This window comes from Lactuca virosa, chromosome 8 (assembly GCF_052849685.1).
Source record: "Lactuca virosa cultivar CGN04683 chromosome 8, Lactuca_virosa_CGN04683_v6, whole genome shotgun sequence".
Lineage (NCBI taxonomy): Eukaryota > Viridiplantae > Streptophyta > Magnoliopsida > Asterales > Asteraceae > Lactuca > Lactuca virosa.
Genome location: NC_136433.1, coordinates 335,898,379 through 335,918,673, shown reverse-complemented (window position 1 = coordinate 335,918,673; position 20,295 = coordinate 335,898,379).

Sequence of the window (20,295 nt, the reverse complement as noted above, 5' to 3'; positions counted from 1 at the left end):
ACAATAGTTGTCCCATGCTCCAAGCATGTAAACTATGTTTTCTAAACACTAGTCATGCCATACACCAAGTATGCACACTATGTTTATCTATGATCTTTACTTTGTGAAATAGATCAATTGAACATGATTCCAATGATGCTCATTTCACAATCCCAAATCTTTATCGTGAATGTAAGAATTCCAAATTCCTGCCATTTACCGAAATTTGATAGATTCTAAACTTACATGCATTGATCCTCTTGTAATGACTATGCACAAAGTCACAAAGACTTGTCAACAATGATTACAGGGTATTCCAATGGAGATCAATTCCATGGAAACGAAGTCTCACATTCAAAGTACATTCCTTTGAACATCCTTCTTGCATTAAGTTTTCTAATCTTACAAAGATTTGAAGAACAACTTCCACCTATGGAAACCATTCCAGATTCCCATTTTGACTATCACTTCTGAACAAGAGTTACCTCTTTTCCGAATATGTCAATATGGTCCTTCCAAAATTAACACTTATACTTCCAACTGTCCATGAGCAACCAATCTTTGGTAAACCTCAGATTGTCCTTGACAATTGCTTAATCATTTTAGTCATATCCAATTCTAGACTTTTCCCTTCTTAATGCCCTGAGCATTTGGAAAATTTAGAAAGGATAAATATTACAGTACATGCAATCGATCCTATATCCGAAGCATATGGGACACGATTCATGATGTCTCACATAAAGACGTGATCATAGACCAGTCTTTTGCTACAATATTTTTTATTTGCCATGTTTTCAAAATTTGACTATGAAGAGGGATGCCGTAATCATAATCGAAATTTGAAAACGCAATATATATAGAGTTTCCTTATGTTTGGCCATTCCAACATAAAATTCATATATATATATATATATATATATATATATATATATATATATATATATATATATATATATATTTGACTAAAGATGATTAAAATCTCAATCTAAGCTTTTAGAATTGAAATGAAGTATAATTTCCTCTCCCTTAATTATAGCAAAACAACTTTTCAACCCCTACAACTTCACGAATTGAAACTTTTGTTTTCTATAATTAACATTGCTAGCTTGCAATACTGAACATAATAATCATGCTCCCACTAACATGATAATTATCAGCACAACACTTATGCTCCCAATAGCTTTGACATGTACTCAGAAATCAGCTGGACTTCTAGAAATCAATACTTTATTGACTTCCTTAACAAAGTTCAGTTTTCTGATACGAGATGCTTTGATAAGAATTTATCAAATTCATACACCTTTCCTTAGATAGCTCATATGTGTGTCTAAACAATTTTTAGAACTATGAAAAGGGATGCCGTAATCATAGTCTCAATTGTTTAGACCTTTGCCACTTCTCACAAGTCCATGTTAGTGTGCCGGTTAACCACACACACTCCACTAACGACTTTGAGAATGCAAATAACACAATTGCTATCTACTTAAAATCTACTTAGTGAAAGCGTTTCCTCACCATCATTTTCATGAACCGGAGAGAAACCTTATGACACTTAGATTTTATGGTGAATGAGTCCCTATCCATGTGAATTTGTCAAACCCATAATCACAAGACAAGGTTAGTAACAAATCCAAACTCATATGGATTGAACTTGTGCAATCTTAACTTTTTGCCAACTGGCAGCACAAGGGCCTGCCATTGCTTCCAACTTGTTATGCAACCAATTGAGAACTCTCAGAACTCCTATGCAAAGCCAACTTTAACTGGAATAGGCACAGAAATGTCAATACGATAGGTTATAAACCTCAAGTCGTGTGCTAGTGAAGAACTTCAGGTTTTTTATTCTTGATTAGTTCTTGGAACTTTCAAGAGCTTTAAGACTCCTATTGTCCTCTTGACATATAAGACTCTCTTGTCAAGAACCATTTCTTATCAAGGGTCAGTGCAGATTCTTATCAAGACTAACACTTCACATAATTGGCCTTAGTCGGTCTCTGTTTAACCCAAAACATCACAACTTACCAATTTCAAATGTACAAGAGTAGAACATCTTTTACTCTTACATTTGACTAGTGTTAATAAACCTTCCTTAAGATATGTCACTCGAGTTACAATATTGGAGTATGACTCGAAGACTTGTTATGGAACGAAGTATGACTCATCTTCTTGATCTAACCATTCCTACAATTCAAGATTCCTCTTCTTAGTCATAAGAATGCACTAAGATGTCCTTAGAGGACTAATTATGATATGGTTTCTTAATCATTAAGATGATCACAAACATGATACTAAAGTACTCTCCCATCTTTTCAGATTTGAGAAACTTTTATCTTTCTGCCTAATCTGATTCTTCTCATTCGTTCTGCCATACATTGAAACTTTTGCAATGTTTCAGAATTATACTTAAACTTGTAAGTATAACCATATTTACTAAACCTTAGTAAATCATGACGAATAGGCTTATCGATCTTTGTGGTGGACTTGACCAGTGCACAAGAATGTGTACTCGATCCCTTAGTCCTTCACTTGACTCACATATACATGTAAACAAGGAATTAGTCTTAATTTTCCAAAGTTGAAAATTCTGATTCTTCATACAACTTGCATGATTCCAAGTTTCTACCCTACTGAAACGTGGGTGATGAGAATCTTTCCTTATTTGGTAAATTATGACACTACCACAGTCGAAAGAATCAAATCCATTTTCCAATATTACTATCAATGGAAACATATAAACAACAAATTCTCACAAATGCCACTGTAAGGATATTTTAAAATAAAAAACTTTTCTTTTATTTTAGAACTTTGCAGAAAAACTTATCCTTACAATGCAAATGCATGTGAAAAATTATGTTGTTATGTATTCCTAAGCAATCTATCACAACTCTTTAAGTAACAGCTCAAAATTCTTCCTTTAAGCTTCCTCTTCACTTTGGTTCTTAAAACATCAAAATGTGATCTAGTCACACCATGTAATAAGAATCTCCAAATAGGAACTTAATAGAGTTAGATAATGGACTTTACCTGAAGTAGAGTCAAAACTTTTGACTTTACCATCCTTACAGACTATCAGGTAAATTTGGCCAGCTTCGCAACCAATGCCCCTTCCTTTGGCAATAGAAGGTTTGGGAAGTCGATCTTCTAATCAAATTTGCTTTTACCAGTGCTCAAAATCATTGCTGACTCAGCAGCACCAAGCAAATAGGTAAGATCATTAAGGGTCAACTCATGGTCTGTCACATAGTAGTCCCAAAGGAACTCACTACGTGACTTAGAAAGTGATTGAACATCCAACTTTCTCAAGACTTTGACACCCAACTCTCCCGGCTTGTCAATACGTGACTTCATCTCCAAGATATGATCACACATAGACCTTGCTTGCCAATAGGGATTGAGTGACCTTGAACTTGTGGGTTAGGGAGAATAATTGGAGGGGGCGGAGGAAGTGAAATTCCAAGAGATTTGGGAAGATCATAGATGTCTAAACTAGACATCTACAATGGGAGATATTCAAGTTAGTTGATTTAAGTCCTTAATATAACACCCAATATGAAATATTAAGGCTAGGACCCAACACAATATTTTACAACTTGGAAGAGGGATGCCGTAATCCAAGCTATAAAATATTTGAAGGTAGGCGAATGACGATTCACCAATTTCCACCATGAAAACCGAAATAATTTATTAGGTTTTAATTGGTTTTGAAACTCCTAGATCTTTTGAGATTCATTGAACTTTTCAATGGCATGTTTCAATCTCGATTGTGCCCTATCAAATTTTGTGACTGGGATGCCGAGGATCACAAAACAAGGTGTAAATAACCATGCAAATTCACTTGGTACCCTTAATATTATCTCCTAATCGATGTGCCGGTTAACCACACACGCTCCACCGATCTATGATAAACATTAAGTTACCCTTCGCCACTCTTACTAGTCCATGTTAGTGTGCCGGTTAACGACACACGCTCCACTAACGACTTGGTAAGGTACAAAGTGTAAATTTCATGGGTTAGCACCAAATTCACATTTTCCTAAGTAACTAAGATTGGGAATTAATAAGTGTTTAGTTACATAGTATTTGTCATTAATACTTTTAATGAAGGGAGAATTATAGTCCTGTCAAACCTGTTCGGCTAACGACCCTCCACCAGTCAAGGAAGCGGTGGGTGAGAGTGGACACCCATTAAACCGCCATTTTATAGGCAGTAACCTTATACCCCCCTTATAGACCGGCTTCGTGAATGAGGCCTACTAACGGTAAGACTGACTTTTACTCTTATACATATATATAAATATTAAATCTATAATATTATAATAGTATAAGGGTTGAATTTTAAACTATTAAAATTCTAAGGGTTTAACTTGGAACTAAAGTATTCATGGGGGGAAACTTTACAAATTCCAAAACTTGAGGGCAAGTTTTGAACAATTCAAAAACCTTTTCAATTCCATAACTTATGAATTTAAAGTAGTTTTAATAAAAACTCTTCAAGTTCCATAACTTGAGGACAAGTTATGGAAGACTTTAAAAAGCATTTAAGGAAAAATAAACTCTTCATTTTCATAACCTATGAGTTTAAAGTAGTTTAATGAATAAACTCTTCAAGTTCCATAACTTGAGGACAAGTTATGGAAGACTTTAAAATCATTCAAGAAAATAAGACTCTTCATTTTTCCTAACTTATGGAAATATTATGAGTTTTAAAGAATCATAAATGTGACTTTTCATATAACTTGAGGACAAGTTACAAAAACACATTTTATGAGCAACTTTAAGATTAATATGGATTGAAAACAAATTATCACATAACTTTTCTATTAATCTAGACTAACTCATAAGAACAAGACAATTCAAATCAAACATTTTCATGAAAGTAGCCTAACCATTAAACTAATACAAAACATGAATCTATTGACAATTATCTTTGAAATTGGTTTAGCATGAACATTACCACATCAAAAACAGGTTTACAAGACCAAAAACAGCTTAGGGTAATGTTTCTAGTCCAATTCCAGCCTTAAAAGTCAAAAATATGCTGTCAGGGGGTCCTACTCGTCGAGTGCACGAACCAACTCGACGAGTTGGATGAATTTCTTCATGGACTCGGCGAGTTCATCAGTGGACTCGGCGATTCCAGTGCCCAGACAACCAAAATTTTCGATTTTTCAGCCATTTCAGCAAGTATAACATGAAAACAAGCCTTGGCTCTGATACCACTGTTGGGTTTTGGTATAATACAACATCCTATGGTGCACATACAACCCTAAATACCTTGGATCTATGTTTTCACTAATTATACATGCAAATGGTTTCCAAGGTATTGAACCTATAGCTAGCATGCAATTGTCATACAAACTACATAAAATACTAGATAGTGTAACATACCTTTTTGTGTGGCTGGAAGTCTTGATGTATTTGGCCTTAAGAACTTAGCCCCAATAGTGTGGAAGCCTCAAATGAAGTCACAACACATCAAGGACAAAGATAGGACTTGAGAGAGAATCTCCATGCACTCCTAAAACCTTCATGAACTCCAAGAACATGCACACACTCTAGGGTGTGACTAGGGGGTGGCGGTTTTAGGTCATAACATATGTATTTATATGTGTTGAATTCTAAGAGTCATGGGTATAACCCAAACCCATATCCATGGATTTTATGATCCATGGTTCATGTGGCCCAACTCTTTATGTATCCATACATAAAATTGGTCCAACATGGATCATAAGCCCAACACATATAAATATAACTAATTACCATAATTAGTCCCCATAGTTTTAATTAGTCTCTTTTGATCACTAAATTAATTCCAAATTAATGCTTGATCAATACTATTTAAAACATATGACTTCATATTAATATATTAGAACTTATAATATATTAATAAATCATATATAACCTCTTCTCTCAAAAGTCCATCCTAACAAATTGTCCTGATGATATGCAACCCAAATGGACCATCCTACTCTTGGGTCGAATACATACCAATAATAGTTACGGGCTTAGACACCTAATCCAACAGATTGTTGCTGAAGCAGAAATGCTTAAGAGCACAAGTCAAGCAAACATGTTTGAAGGATCTATCTCCAAAATTTCTATGGACATTGACAATGGCAACACTGATAGTCCAGAAAAGGTTTCTCTTCTCAATGGAAAGGGATAGGCCAAGGTCAAACCGTTTGACCATATGGTAAAGAGAAAGGCTAATTATGAGATAGTTCCATGTGCTAATCCCAGAAGGCCCATGTGTTTCTATTGCCAATTGAAGGGGCATTGGATGCGAAGCTGCCTAGACAACCTGAAAGATCTTAGAGATAGTAAAGTCAAGTTGTGTTACTCTACTTCAGGTACATCCACTATATAACTCCATTATTTTATTAAGTTCCTATTCGTAGATTCTTGATACATGATGTGATAGTCACATTTAGATGTTTTGCGGAATCTAAGAGAAAAAAGGAAGCTTAAGAAGAGTAAGCTGAATCTGATCGTGAGAGATGGATTTCGGTCGCATAGTTCGATAATCAGATTTTTGAGGTGCTGCTTAGGAGTTATGATAAATTGCGTAGGAAATATCTGGAAACATAGTTTTCATAGATTTGTATTGTAAGGACAAAATTTTTCCGCTCATTATCAATAAAGTGAATTTTTGTTGTTATCTGGTTTACTTTATGTTTCCTTATAGTGACATTTATGAAAATTGGTGGTTCCATTTCTATTATTAGCAATGTTAAATGTGGATTGATTCTTAATTATATTGTTTGTGGAAATTGTTGGGTTTTATGTACTAGAACATTCCTATGGTGCACATACAACCCTAAATGCTTTGGATCTAAGTTTCTATAGGTATACACGCAACAAAAATTTCCAAAGCATAAAGCCTACAACTAGCATAAAATATTGGTGATTGAAACATAAAATTAGTTAGAAGAATTACCTCTTTGTTGTATCTTGTAGACAATGGACTTTCAAGAGCTTAGCACCCCTAGTGTTGTGCCACAAACAAGTCACAAACATCATGAACAATTGGAGAATAAAGAGAGAGAAGTTATGGAGCATATAGAATCGTCCCACTCTTGTCATATCACTCGTGTGCATGATTTTGGCTAAAGTGGGTTTCTTTTATAGTGTGGACTTCCTAAGGTTTAACTTGTAAACCTTAGCCCATTTACTTAAGCCTTTAAGCAATCCAATAATCCATATGATGGGCCTTATGGACCAACTCTTCATGGATATCCACATAGAATTAGCCCATCCTAATCAATATGGATCATTGGTCCAAACTATAAATATTACTGATTGACTTAATCAGTCCCCGTTAATTTAATTAGTCTCTTTTGATCACTAAATTAATTCCAAATTAATTCTTGATCAATACTAATTAAATAATATGATTTCTCAATTAATATATTATACTTATAATATATTAATAAATCACAAATAACTTCTTACTCAAATATCCATCCTATCAAATTGTCCTAATGAAGGCAACCCGAAATAGACCATGCTACTATCGGGTTAAGTACATACCAATTATAGTTATGGGCTTAGACACCTAATCCAACAGTCTCCCACTTGGATAAGTCTAATAACTATTATTGCAACTACGACTCCAAAATCCGTTTAGCAATCGTAGCTCTCAAAAGCCGCTGTCGAACTCTGACGCGTCCATTAGATAAGGGATCATATATTCCTCCATTCTAGATATCGTATGAACCGAGACATGGATTATAATCTTTCTCTCTGTTCATTTGTTGTTTCTCGATTTCTGATTTATGACGATTGACTAATTGAACAAATCAAATCAGTCCAGGCTTGGCCAAGCGCTTAGGGTTGTCATCACTAAATCATCGAGGGGCCCACATATATCGCTTTTATTCCCTTAGGGTAAAAGGAACGGATAAACTTCGACTCATATGCTTGCTCTATTTACTCATCAAATAACACACAATGATATGTTTTATAACACCAAGTTACTGGTGCGTTTTCACATCATCAATGTGGAACCGACTTGTAAACTACAACTACATGTCTACGTTTCAAGAATATAAGATATTATCGTCTCACTAATCACTCATGATAAAGTCCATGAATTGATTAGATGAGCGTGGGTTTAATCCAATACTAAAATCTTATTACATGAGTACTCACGAACACTGCAACAAACTTGTGCTATGTCTAAACACCTTTAGACAATCTACAGACCCATTCATGACAGACTAGCTTCAATACCTACTTCCAAAGTATGATCGACTGTGGATAGTTTGAATAATCTTATTATTCTGGAAGTCAAAACATGCAAAGTGAAATACAAGAATTATCGAATCCAATATGGTTTCAAAACTTTTGAATATAAATAAAACACCTTTTATTTAATCACCATATTGATTACACATTATTCATTGTATAATGTTTCGATTTATCAACTTAATACTTGAATTAAAACAATAGTTATCCCATGCTCCAAGCATGCACACTATGTTTTCCTATGGTCATTTCTTTGTGAAACAGATCAATAGAAGACATTTCCAATGAAATTCATTTCACAATTCCAAATCTTTATCACAAGTGTAAGAATGCCAAATTCTTGCCACTATTAGAATGTGTTAGATTCTAAACTATCATGCAATGTACCTTTTTTAATGTCGAGGTACAAAAGCCACAAAGACTTTGCCAACGATATTACAAAGTATTCCTTTGGAGATTGATAACAAAACCAATTCCATGGAAGTGAAGTCTCATATTCAAAGTACATTCCTTTGAACATCCTTCTTGCATTAAAGTTTCTAACTTTCACATAACTTCTTAATATCCAACTCCCATTAAGGAAACATTTCCATATTTGCCATATGACTATCTATTCTAAATAGTATCATATCTATTCAGAACTATATCAATATGGTCCATCCATTACTATACTTCCAACTACAAGCGACCAATCCTTGGCGAACCTTGACAATTGTTTAATAATTTTAGTCATATACGGTTCTGATCTATTTCCCTCTTAATGCCCTAGGCATTTGGAAAATTCGGAACACGTGAATATTATAGAATATGCAATCGATCCTATACCCGAAGCATATGGGATTCGATTCATAATGTCTTACATAAAGACATGATACTTGACCAGTCTTTTGCTATAACATTTCCATATATAGAATTTCCAATGTTGAAGCATTTCAACATGGTATTCATATATGCTCATGACTAAGATTGATTAATACTTCAATCTAAACTTTTATATTTGAAATAAAGTATAAGTATCCTCTCCCTTATTATAGCGAAACAGCTTTTTAAATTCTGCAACTTTGCAAAATTCTTAATCTTTGTTTCTTATAACCAGTACTGTTAACCTACAACACTTAACATAATAATAATGCTCCCACTAGCATAATGATTATATTCTTACTAGCATAACACTTATGCTCCCACTGGCTTTGACATGTATCAAGAGATCAGCTGGAATTCTAGAAACCAATACTTATTCACTTCCTTACCAAAGTTTAGATTTCTGATGCGAGATGCTTTGATAAGCCTTTATCCAAGCTCATACACCTTTTATAAGAAAGCTCACATGTGTGTCTAAACTATTTCAGAACTTACAACAATAAGTTATGAATGTTTGGACTATTTTCCATTTCTCACAATTCGAACTATGAAGAGGGATGCCGTAATCATAATCAAATTTGATAATGCAATTAACACAACTGCTATCTCCTTAAAATCTACTTAGTGAAAGCGTTTCCTCACAAGCATTTTCATGAAATGGAGAGAAACCTTGTGACACTTAGATTTTATGGTGTATGTGTTCCTATCAATGTGAATTTGTTATTTCTGGCCATTATCATAGGATAAGGTCTATGAAAAATTCAAACTCATATGGACTGAACTTGTTCGGTCTTAATTTCTTGCCACATGGCAGCACAAGGGCCTACCATGTCTTCCAAGTTGTTAAGCAGATCACCTTTACTGATCAATGAACTTTCATTGATCAAGGTTCTTTGCCTTATGCAATCAATTGAGAACTCATAGAACTCACATGCATAGTCAACTTTAACTGGAATGGGCACAAGAATATATCAACACGATAGGTTACAAACCTCAAGTAGTGTGATAGTGAAAATAGATTTATTCTTGATTAGTTCTTGAAACTATTCAAGATCATTAAGACTCCCACTGACCTCTTGGCATATAAGATTCTCTTGTCAAGAAACATTCCTCGACAAACAAATATTTAAGAGTTAGTGTGGGTTCTTATCAAGAAAAAACACTACATACAATTGGTCTTCGTTGATCTTTGTCTTATCCAAAGCATCACAACTTACCAAGTTCAATGTGTTATAATCCTACTTAAGATATTTCACTCAAGTTACAATCTCGGAGTATGAATCTAAGACTCGATTTTGGAACGAAGTATGACTCACCTTAATTCATTTAACCATTTCAACAATTTCCCGATTCTTTTTCTTAGTCATACAAATGTACTAAGGTGTCCTTAGAGGATCAATTGTGATATGGTTTCATAATCATTAAGATGATCATAAAACACGATACTAAAGTACTCCCCTCTCCTTTCAGATTGGAGAAACCTTTTACCTTTCTGGCTAATTGATTCTTCTTATTCGTTCTGCTAATTGAAACTTTTCAGTGATTCAGAATTATACTTAATCTTGTAAGCATAACCATATTTACTAAACTTTTAGTAAATCATGACGAATAGTCTTATCATTCTTTGTGGTGGACCTGACCAGTGCACAACAATGTGTACTAGATCCCCTAGTCCTTCACTTGACTCACATATACATGTGAACAAGGAATTAGTCTTAATTTTCCAAAGACGAAGGTTCTCATTCATCATATAATACAAGTTGCATAATTCCAAGTTTCTGTCCAATTGAAACTTTGGTGATGGGAATCTTTCCTTCTTTGGTAAATCTTGACATTACCGCAAACGAGAGAATCAAATCCATATTGCTAAAAATAGAAACATACAAACATCAATTTTCACAAATGCCATTGCAAGGAAATATAAAATAAGATGAAATCAAATTTTTTTCTTTATTTATAAAATTGCAGAAAAACTTGTCCTTACAATGCAATTACAAATGAAAACTATGTTACTACATATTTCTAAGCAATCTATCATAACTCCTAAGTAGCAACTCAAAAATCCGATTCACGACCAGACTCATCTTGCTCTTCCTTTAAGCTTCCTTTCTCTTCTTCGATCCTACAAAACATCAAAATGCAATCTTATCACATTATGTATTAAGAATCTACAAATAGGAACTTAATAGAGTTAGACAGTGTACTTACCTGAAGCAGAGTCAAACATTTTGACTTTACCATCCTTGTGGTCCTTCAGGTAGATACGAAAACTTCGCAACCAATGCCTCTTCTCTTGGCAGTAGAAACAAACAGATTCTTTAGGAACGACACACAGGACAATCTCAGACTTAGCCTTTCCCTTTCCCTTGGAAAAAGAAATCTTTTTTGGACTTCCAATGTTTCCATTGTCAATGTCCATGGAAGCTTGGGAAATTGATCTTCCATTCAAATTTGCTTTACCAGTGCGCCAAATTATTGTTGATTCAGCATCAATTAGCAAATAGTTAAGATCAATAAGGGTTACGTCGTGATCTGTCACATAGTAGTCTTTAACAAACTCACTATATGTCACACCCCCAAACCAGACAGCGGAAACGTCCGGGGGTGGATGACTTCATTTGTAGTATCACAACACATGCATTATAGTAATCAAAGTACAAACAACCATTGCATTAATATTTAAAAGTTTATACATGTGTTCAATCATTGTATATTGACACCAAAATAGTTTATACAAAATATAGAAGACACGACTCAAAATAGCTCCGTCTTCTCAAACGCTCGGGGAATACCTGTCTACTGGTTCCCTGAGAATACAAGTAATTTGAAAAGCGAGTATCAACATAAGGTTGAGTGAGTGCATAAGAGTGTATGTTTGAAAGTTTGTTTTCTGTTATGTAAACTGTTCCAGAAAATCCTATATTTTCTGCTGTATATGAAAAGTAGTTTTAATCCCATAAAACCGTTCTTGTTTGTAAACTAGTGTTCTGTATTTGTATTCCTTTGTAAAACTTGTAAAAGTGAGTGTGCCTGGCTCCACTAGCTGTTATTGTAAATTGTAATGTAATATTGTACTTTGTATCTTTGTAAAACTAGTACTTTGAAAATGTACTCATGTTTAGTTATTTGTACACTAACCATATTATTAATATCTTTTTAAATGAGTTATTATAACCATACGAAGACCAGATGGCCTGAAATAACGTTTTGAAGGCATTGGAACTGTTAAAAACAATTCTCACTCATAGGCGTGTATGCCCAGCTATAGCTAGCAGTCTGAGTGCGGGGTTGTCAATCCCATATAGATCTATACATAACTTGTTTCGATCCCCTACTGGAGATTCTGGTTGTAATATCAGGACTTTAACTATGTCGTTTAACTGGATTAAACAACCTGAATATATTGACTCATAAAAAGCATATAGACGTTGGGTGTATAATAGTAATGATAACCCAATCATTCTGAAATAAATGATTGATAGTAAGTTCCTTGTTTAGTAAACTTGAAATGTATTGTAAACTGTTCAGACAAGTCTTGTTTTGAATCAAATCCTTGTTCTATGTAAAATAGTGTGCTCTTGTATACTTGGCTCGTGAGTTAGTGTTTTTGAATCATAAATTATACCTATTATAATTTATATGTACTTTCTATATAGATACTAACTGTTCATGAATGCAACCCCTTGCTCAACATGTTACAACGGGTAATTGAATACTGAATGAAATAACCTTTTATATTTATATACATATATGAAGATATATAACTAAAATTTAAACGACATTCAGACAAATAACCGATACCCTAAGTCCATATCCAAACAAAGAAAAGGAAATAAAGCGAGTTATTAGTCCTAAGCCCTTTAAATCTTATATATATATATATATATATATATATATATATATATATATATATATATATATATATAATATGATTTTTGGGGAAAATATAAGTTTATAAAACATTTGAAAACACTTTTAGTGACTTGATGTCACTTAAACACAATTTAAAAACCATTTGATTTGAAGATAAATGAAATCCATTTTTGTAAAGATATTTTGAAACCATTTGATTGTAACACAAAATCATTGTGTTAGACTTGTATCCCCCCCCCCCCCCCCCCCCGCCCCTTAAAACTGTAAAATTTTTGAAAATACGGGGGCATGAACTCACCTTTTTGAGGGTGATTCAAATGATGATTTGATATAGTATGTCTGGACACACGATTGAAATCTCGTAGCAAAACAAGTCCTATATAGCAATTTGTATAGCATATGCAACCAATTAGCAAATATAATCATAGGAATGAATGGGAATCGGGGTAATTTGTAAGTATAACTTACAAATTGGAGTGTTAGAAGCTAATATGAAAGCTGAATGGTGTTTACGGACAGGAGTTCACGGCTAGGAGGTGTTCACGGCCAGGCGATCTTGAAGAATGAAGAACACCTGAAGATCTTAAACACGTTTCTATGAAGATTCAAAGGTTTTCAGGTGGTTGTTCTTCGTGTTCTTCGCGTGTTCTCGTGTTCTTCGTGAAAACTAGTGAAATCAATGGGTTTTGGTCTAGTATAAGAAGATTGACGAGTGTTCTTGGAATGATAACGATATCAAGAATGAATACCTGATAGATTCTTGCGAAGAACTAGTGATTAACACTTGAATATGATGAAAAATGATGATCTTAGTATGTTCTTGTGGAGAGAGGTTGTTCTTGGTGGATGATACTTGAGAGAAAAGGTAGGAATTTTCGAGTATAAGTGTAAAAAGTGAGGAATGTCGGCTGCCTTGAATATATATGCAAGGGTTCACGGTCCGAGGGGTTTACGACCGTGAACCTCGTTTACGGCCCGAAGGCGGTTTGTGACCGAGAACAGAATCCGAGGCGATAAGGTTCGATTTCCGAGGCGATAAGATAATATCATATCCGTTTGCGGTCCGAAGCCTGATCACGGCCACGTTTACGGTCCGAGGGTTTACAGCCCTTGTATGCGGCCCTCATTTGCGGTCCGAAGCAAGGAAAGAAAGAAGAAGAATGTGCGAAACTCCTCGGTTTTAAGTATTTCTCTCCTAAATTCAACCACAATTATTCTAAGGTTTTTAATAAGAAAAGGTTAATATTCCAACCTTAATAAAAACTCATAAAATAAAAACATAAAAGATTTTAGTTAACCCAAGTTTGACTTTGGTTGACTAGGGTTGACTTTACAAGCAGAAAATAACGGGATGTTACACTATATGACTTAGGAAGTGACTGAAGAACCAAGTCAATAGCCAACTTCCATGGGAACACGACACCCAATATTCCCAGCCTGTCAATATGCAGCTTCATGTCCAAGACGTGAGCACATACAAACTTTTCATCTTCATGTTTGCTTGCCAATAGGGATTGAGTGACCTTGAACTTTTCAAGTCGATGAACATGTGGGTCAGGGAGAATAATTGTAGGAGGTGGAGGAAATGGAGTATGATTTCTAGGAACATCATCTTCATGAGGAAGGATTTTTCCAAAAGATTTGGGAAGACCACAGTTGTCAGAACTAGACATCTACATGGAGAAATTCAAGTTTAGTTGTTTTAAGTCCTTAATATAACACCCAAATGTAATATTAAGGCTACGACCCAACACAATATTTTATAATTCGGAGAGGGATGACGTAATTTAATTGTAAAATATTTGAAGGTAGGTAAATGACGATTTACCAATTTCAACCATGAAAAACGAAAAAGAATTTTAGGTTTTAAATTAATTGAAATTCCTAGATTCTTTGAGATTCATTGAACTTTTCAATGGCATGTTTAAATCTCGATTATGCCCTTCAAGTTTGTGACTGAGATACCGAGGATCACAAACAAGGTGTGAATAACCATGCAAATTAGCATGGTACTCTCGATGTTACAAATCACCTAATCATTGTGCCGGTTAACCACACATGCTCCATTGATCCATGATTAACACCAAGTTACCCTTTGCAACACATTGTTAGTCCTAAATTCGTGTGCCGGTTAACCACAAACGCTCCACTAATGACTTAACAAGGTGCAAAGTGCAATTCATGGATTAGCATAAATTCACATTTTTCCTAAAGTAACTACCCGTTCGACTAACGACCCTCCACCAATCAAGGAAGCGGTGGGTGAGAGTGGACACCCATTCAACTGCCATTTTATAAGCAATTTCCTTATACCCCCCTTATAGATTGGCTTCGTGAATGAGGCATATAACGGAAAGACTGACTTTTTAACTTATACATATATAATATGTTAAACTTTTAATTTTATATAGTATAAGGGTGTATTTTACACATTTAAAATACTTGGTGGTTTAATCTATTAATTAAACTAGACTTTTAATTTAATTAAACTCAAACCATATAATTATGGATTTATTAATACTCTTTTAATTAATTATCAACAAAGCCATAACTAAAACTTTTAATTTTCAATTTAAGTTATGAAGCCAAAAGGTTTAGTATTTAATATTTCTCAATTAAAACCTTTTAAATCAAATTTTAAATTCTAAAACTTGGGGGCAAGTTTTGTAACTCATGAAAACTTTTAGAATTCCAAAAAGAGACTTTCCAAGTTCCATAACTTAAGGGCAAGTTATGAAACTCTTCAAAGCCATTTAAAACAAATTTTGTAACCTTTGAAGACTCTTGGAATTCATAACTTAAAGAGTTAATGAATGAGACTTTTCACATCCATAACTTATGGAAGTTTCATAAACTCTTTAGATCAAACTTTAAAAAAACTTTTCATATCCATAAGTTATGGAGGTTTCATAAACTCTTTAAGAAACATATTAGATCAAATTTAACAAATCCATTTATCATATAATTTATTATTCACCAATTTGACCTAGTTTAATTCATATTTCATGACAACTTCAAATCTTACAAATAATTAGTTTTTTCACAAAATCAAGTAATTATCTTAAAATTTGACATTCAACATGTTATTGGATGGGGATAAACATTACCATATCAACAAAATCAAATTTTATGAACCAAAACAGTTTGTGGTAATGATCCTAATCCAATTGAGGCCAAAAAACCCAAAAAACTACAAACAGCCTATCTAACTCGTCGAGTCTGATAATGGACTCGTCGAGTTGGTTGACGTTCTTCATGGAATCGTCGAGTTCATGTATGGACTCGTCGAGTCCACTGTCCAGAGTGCAGATTTTTAGTTTTTCCAACTTTGAACAATTAGCTATGCATCTATATAACAGAAAACAACCCATTGCTCTGATACCACTGTTGGGTTTTATGTACTAGAACATTCCTATGGTGCACATACAACCCTAAATGCTTTGGATCTAAGTTTTCTCTAGTTATACATGCAACAAAAATTTCCAAAGCATAAAGCCTACAACTATCATATAATATTGGTAATTTAAACATAAAATTAGTTAGAAGAATTACCTGTTTGTTGTAGCTTGTAGACATTGGACTTTCAAGAGCTTAGCACCCCAAGTGTTGTGCCTCAAACAAGTCACAAACATCATGAACAATTGGAGAATAAAGAGAGAGAAGTTATGGAGCACATAGAATCTTCCCACTCTTGTCATATCACTCTTGTGCATGATTTTGGCTAAAGTGGGTTTCTTTTATAGTGTGGACTTCCTAAGGTTTAACTTGTAAACCTTAGCCCATTTACTTAAGCCTTTAAGCAATCCAATAATCCATATGATGGGCCTTATGGACTAACTCTTCATGGACTTCCACATAGAATTAGCCCATCATAATCAATATGGATCATTGGTCCAAACTATAAATATTACTGATTGACTTAATCAGTCCCCGTTAATTTAATTAGTCGCTTTTGATCACTAAATTAATTCCAAATTAATTCTTGATCAATACTAATTAAATAATATGATTTCTCAATTAATATATTATACTTATAATATATTAATAAATCACAAATAACCTCTTACTCAAATATCCATCCTATCAAATTGTCCTAATGAAGGCAACCCGAAATGGACCATGCTACTATCGGGTCAAGTACATACCAATTATAGTTATGCGCTTAGACACCTAATCCAACAGAAATGTCATAATCAACCAAGTGAAAAGGAATTCTCATCACCCAAGTTTCAATTAGACAGAAACTTGGAGTCATACAATCCGAATTGTGTGATGTATAAGAATATTGATCGTTGGAAGATCATGACTAATTCGTTGATCACATGTTTATGTGAGTCAAGTGAAGGACTAAAGGATCTAGTACAAATTGATGTGGAATATTAAGATCTGCCACAAAGAATGATAACTTTATTCGTCATGCTTTGCTGATGCTTTTAGTAAATATGGTTGTGTTTATAAGATTAAGCATAATTCTAACACCTTTGAAAAGTTTCAAATAGTGGCAGAACGAATAAGAAGACTCTATTAGGCAGAAAGATAAAGGTTTGTCCAATTTGAAAGGAAAGGGGAGTACTTTAGTATCATGTTTTATGATCATCTTAATGATTATGGAAACATGTCACAAACTGATCATCGAAGAACTTCTTAGTGCAAATGTTTGACTAAGAAGAGGAACCAGATATTGTTGAAATGGTTCAATCAGGAGATGAAGCATACTTCGTTTCCAATCAAGTTTAGAGTCATACTCTAGTAACTACAAATCGTATCTTGAAGCTTATTCTATATTAAGTAGGTTTATAACGCCTCATGAAATGTGGAGTAGTAATGTTTTCTTACTCTGGCACATTTGGAATTGGTAGTTGTGTTGTTTTAGTTGAAACAAAGGAAAACTTAGACCAATTACATGAAGTGTTTTTCTTGTCGAGAATCCACACTAACTTTTGAGTATTTGTTTTTGCTTTTCAAGGATTGTTCCTTGAGAGAGAAACTTATATGTCAAGAAGTCAGTGGGAGTCTTATTGATCTTAAAGAGTTTCAGGAGTCAATCAAGAATAAACCTTTAGTTATCACTAGCACACGACCTGAGGTTGATAACTTATCGTGTTCAGTTGACACATTCTTGTTTATATGCACCTTCTAGTTGAGTTGGCAATGCATGTGAGTTCTATGGTTCTCATTTGAATGCAAAAGGCAGAGCACGTTGTTCAGTGATAATCCATTGGTCAATGGAAGTTAGCTGCTTAAACAACATGGAAGCACTAGTAGGCCCTTGAGCTACCAGAAGGCGAGAAATTAAGAACGAGCAAAGTTCAGTCCATGAAAGGAAAAGCTAAATTTGATTTTGGTTTTTTCCTCAACCTTATCTTATGATTGCAGGTTGGAATTGATAAATTCACATGGATAGGAACACATACATCATAAAATCTAAGTGGTAAAAGGTTTCACTCTAATTCGTGAAAATGATTATGAGGAAATACTTCAGGTGGTAGCTTTTAAAGATTTGATAAATATCATTTTGATTAGTGGTTGTGTTAATTGCATTCTCAAATTTGCAATATGATTACAACATCCCTTTTCGTAGTTCAAATTGTGAGAAATGGCAAGAAATAGTTTGAACGTTCAAGACTTGTAGCTATAAGTTCTGAAAAGGTTTTAAACACACACATATGCTGTCTAGTGAAGGTGTATGAGCTTGAGAAGTCTAGCTGAGGACTTATCGAAGCATTACGTATCAGAAATCTGCACTTTAGTAAGAAAGTCAAAGAGTATTGATTTCTAGAAGTCCAGTTGATTTCTAGATACATGTCAAAGCTAGTGGGAGTATAATTGCTATGCTAGTGGAAGCATAAATGTTATGCTTAGTGCTGCAAGTTGGCAATACTATTTATAGGAAACAAAGTTTTCAATTTGCAAGTTGCAATGTTTGGGAATTGTTTTGCTATAATAAGATTTGGAGGAGAGGGCATTTATACTTCATTTCAAATCTAAAAGTTGAGATTGAAAGTTTAATAAAACTTAGTCTTAGACTTATATGAATATCGTGTTGAAATGATTCAACATAGGAGATTCAATATATGGAAATATTATAGCAAGAGATTGATCAGATATCATGCCTTTATGTATGACATTATGTATCGAATCCCATATGCTTCAGATATAAGATTGATTACATATGCTATAATATTCACTTGTTCTAATTTTCCCAAATGCCTAGGGCATTAAGAAGGAAAAAGACTAGAACAAGATGTGACTAAAGTTGTTGAAAAACTGTCAAGAACATTCTGAGGTTTTTCCAAAGGATCGGTTACTTGTGGATAGTTGGAAGTATAGTATAGTATTTGGACGGACCATATTGACATAATTCTGAGTGGAGGTGAATCTTGTTCAAGATTGATAGTCATATGGGAATATGGAAATGTTTTCATAATGGGAGTTGATGATTAGAATCTACATGTGAGTTAGAAAGCTTAATGCAAGGAAGGTGTTCAAGGAATGTATCTTTGAATTTGAAACTTCGTTACCATGGAATTATTTTAATCAACAAAGTTCCAATGGAACATTCTATAATATCGTTGGCTAGGTATCCATGACTTTGAAGCTTCGACATCACAGAAGGACATTGCATGTAAAAGTTGAAATTATAACACTTTTAGTAGTGACTAGAATTTGGAATTGTGAAATAAGCATCATTGGAATAGCGTCTGATCGATCTGTTCACAAAGGAAGGACCATAGAGAGACATAGTATGCATGTTTATAACATGGCATGACTGATATTTAATTCAAGTGTTTAGTTTATTACTTGAAACATTATACAATGAATAAAGTCTAGTTAACATGGTGATTAAATAATAAGAGTTTTATTTATATTTAATAGTTTTGAGACCATAGTTAATTTGTTTATTATTGTGTTTCACTTCTCATGTTTTACTTCCCGAATAATTGGATTATTCAAACATCCACAGTCGATCATACTTATGGAAGCAAGTAGTGAATTGAGACTGTCATAAATTGAATTGTAGATTGTCTATGGAGATTATACATATCAATGGTTTTTCTACAATGTTCACGAGTACTTGAAAATGGAGATTTTAAGTATTGGATAAACCCACTCTCAGAGAATTACTTCATGGATTTTATCACGAGTAATTTTGAGACGATAATATCTTATATTCTTAAAACGAAGATATATGAGTTGTTGTTTACAAGTCAGTTGTGCATTGATAATACGTAAACACATCAGTAACTTGATGTTATAAAATGTATTGTTGTGCGTGATTTGATGAGTAAATAGTGCAAGCATATGATTCGAAGTTTATCCGTTCCTTTTGCCCTA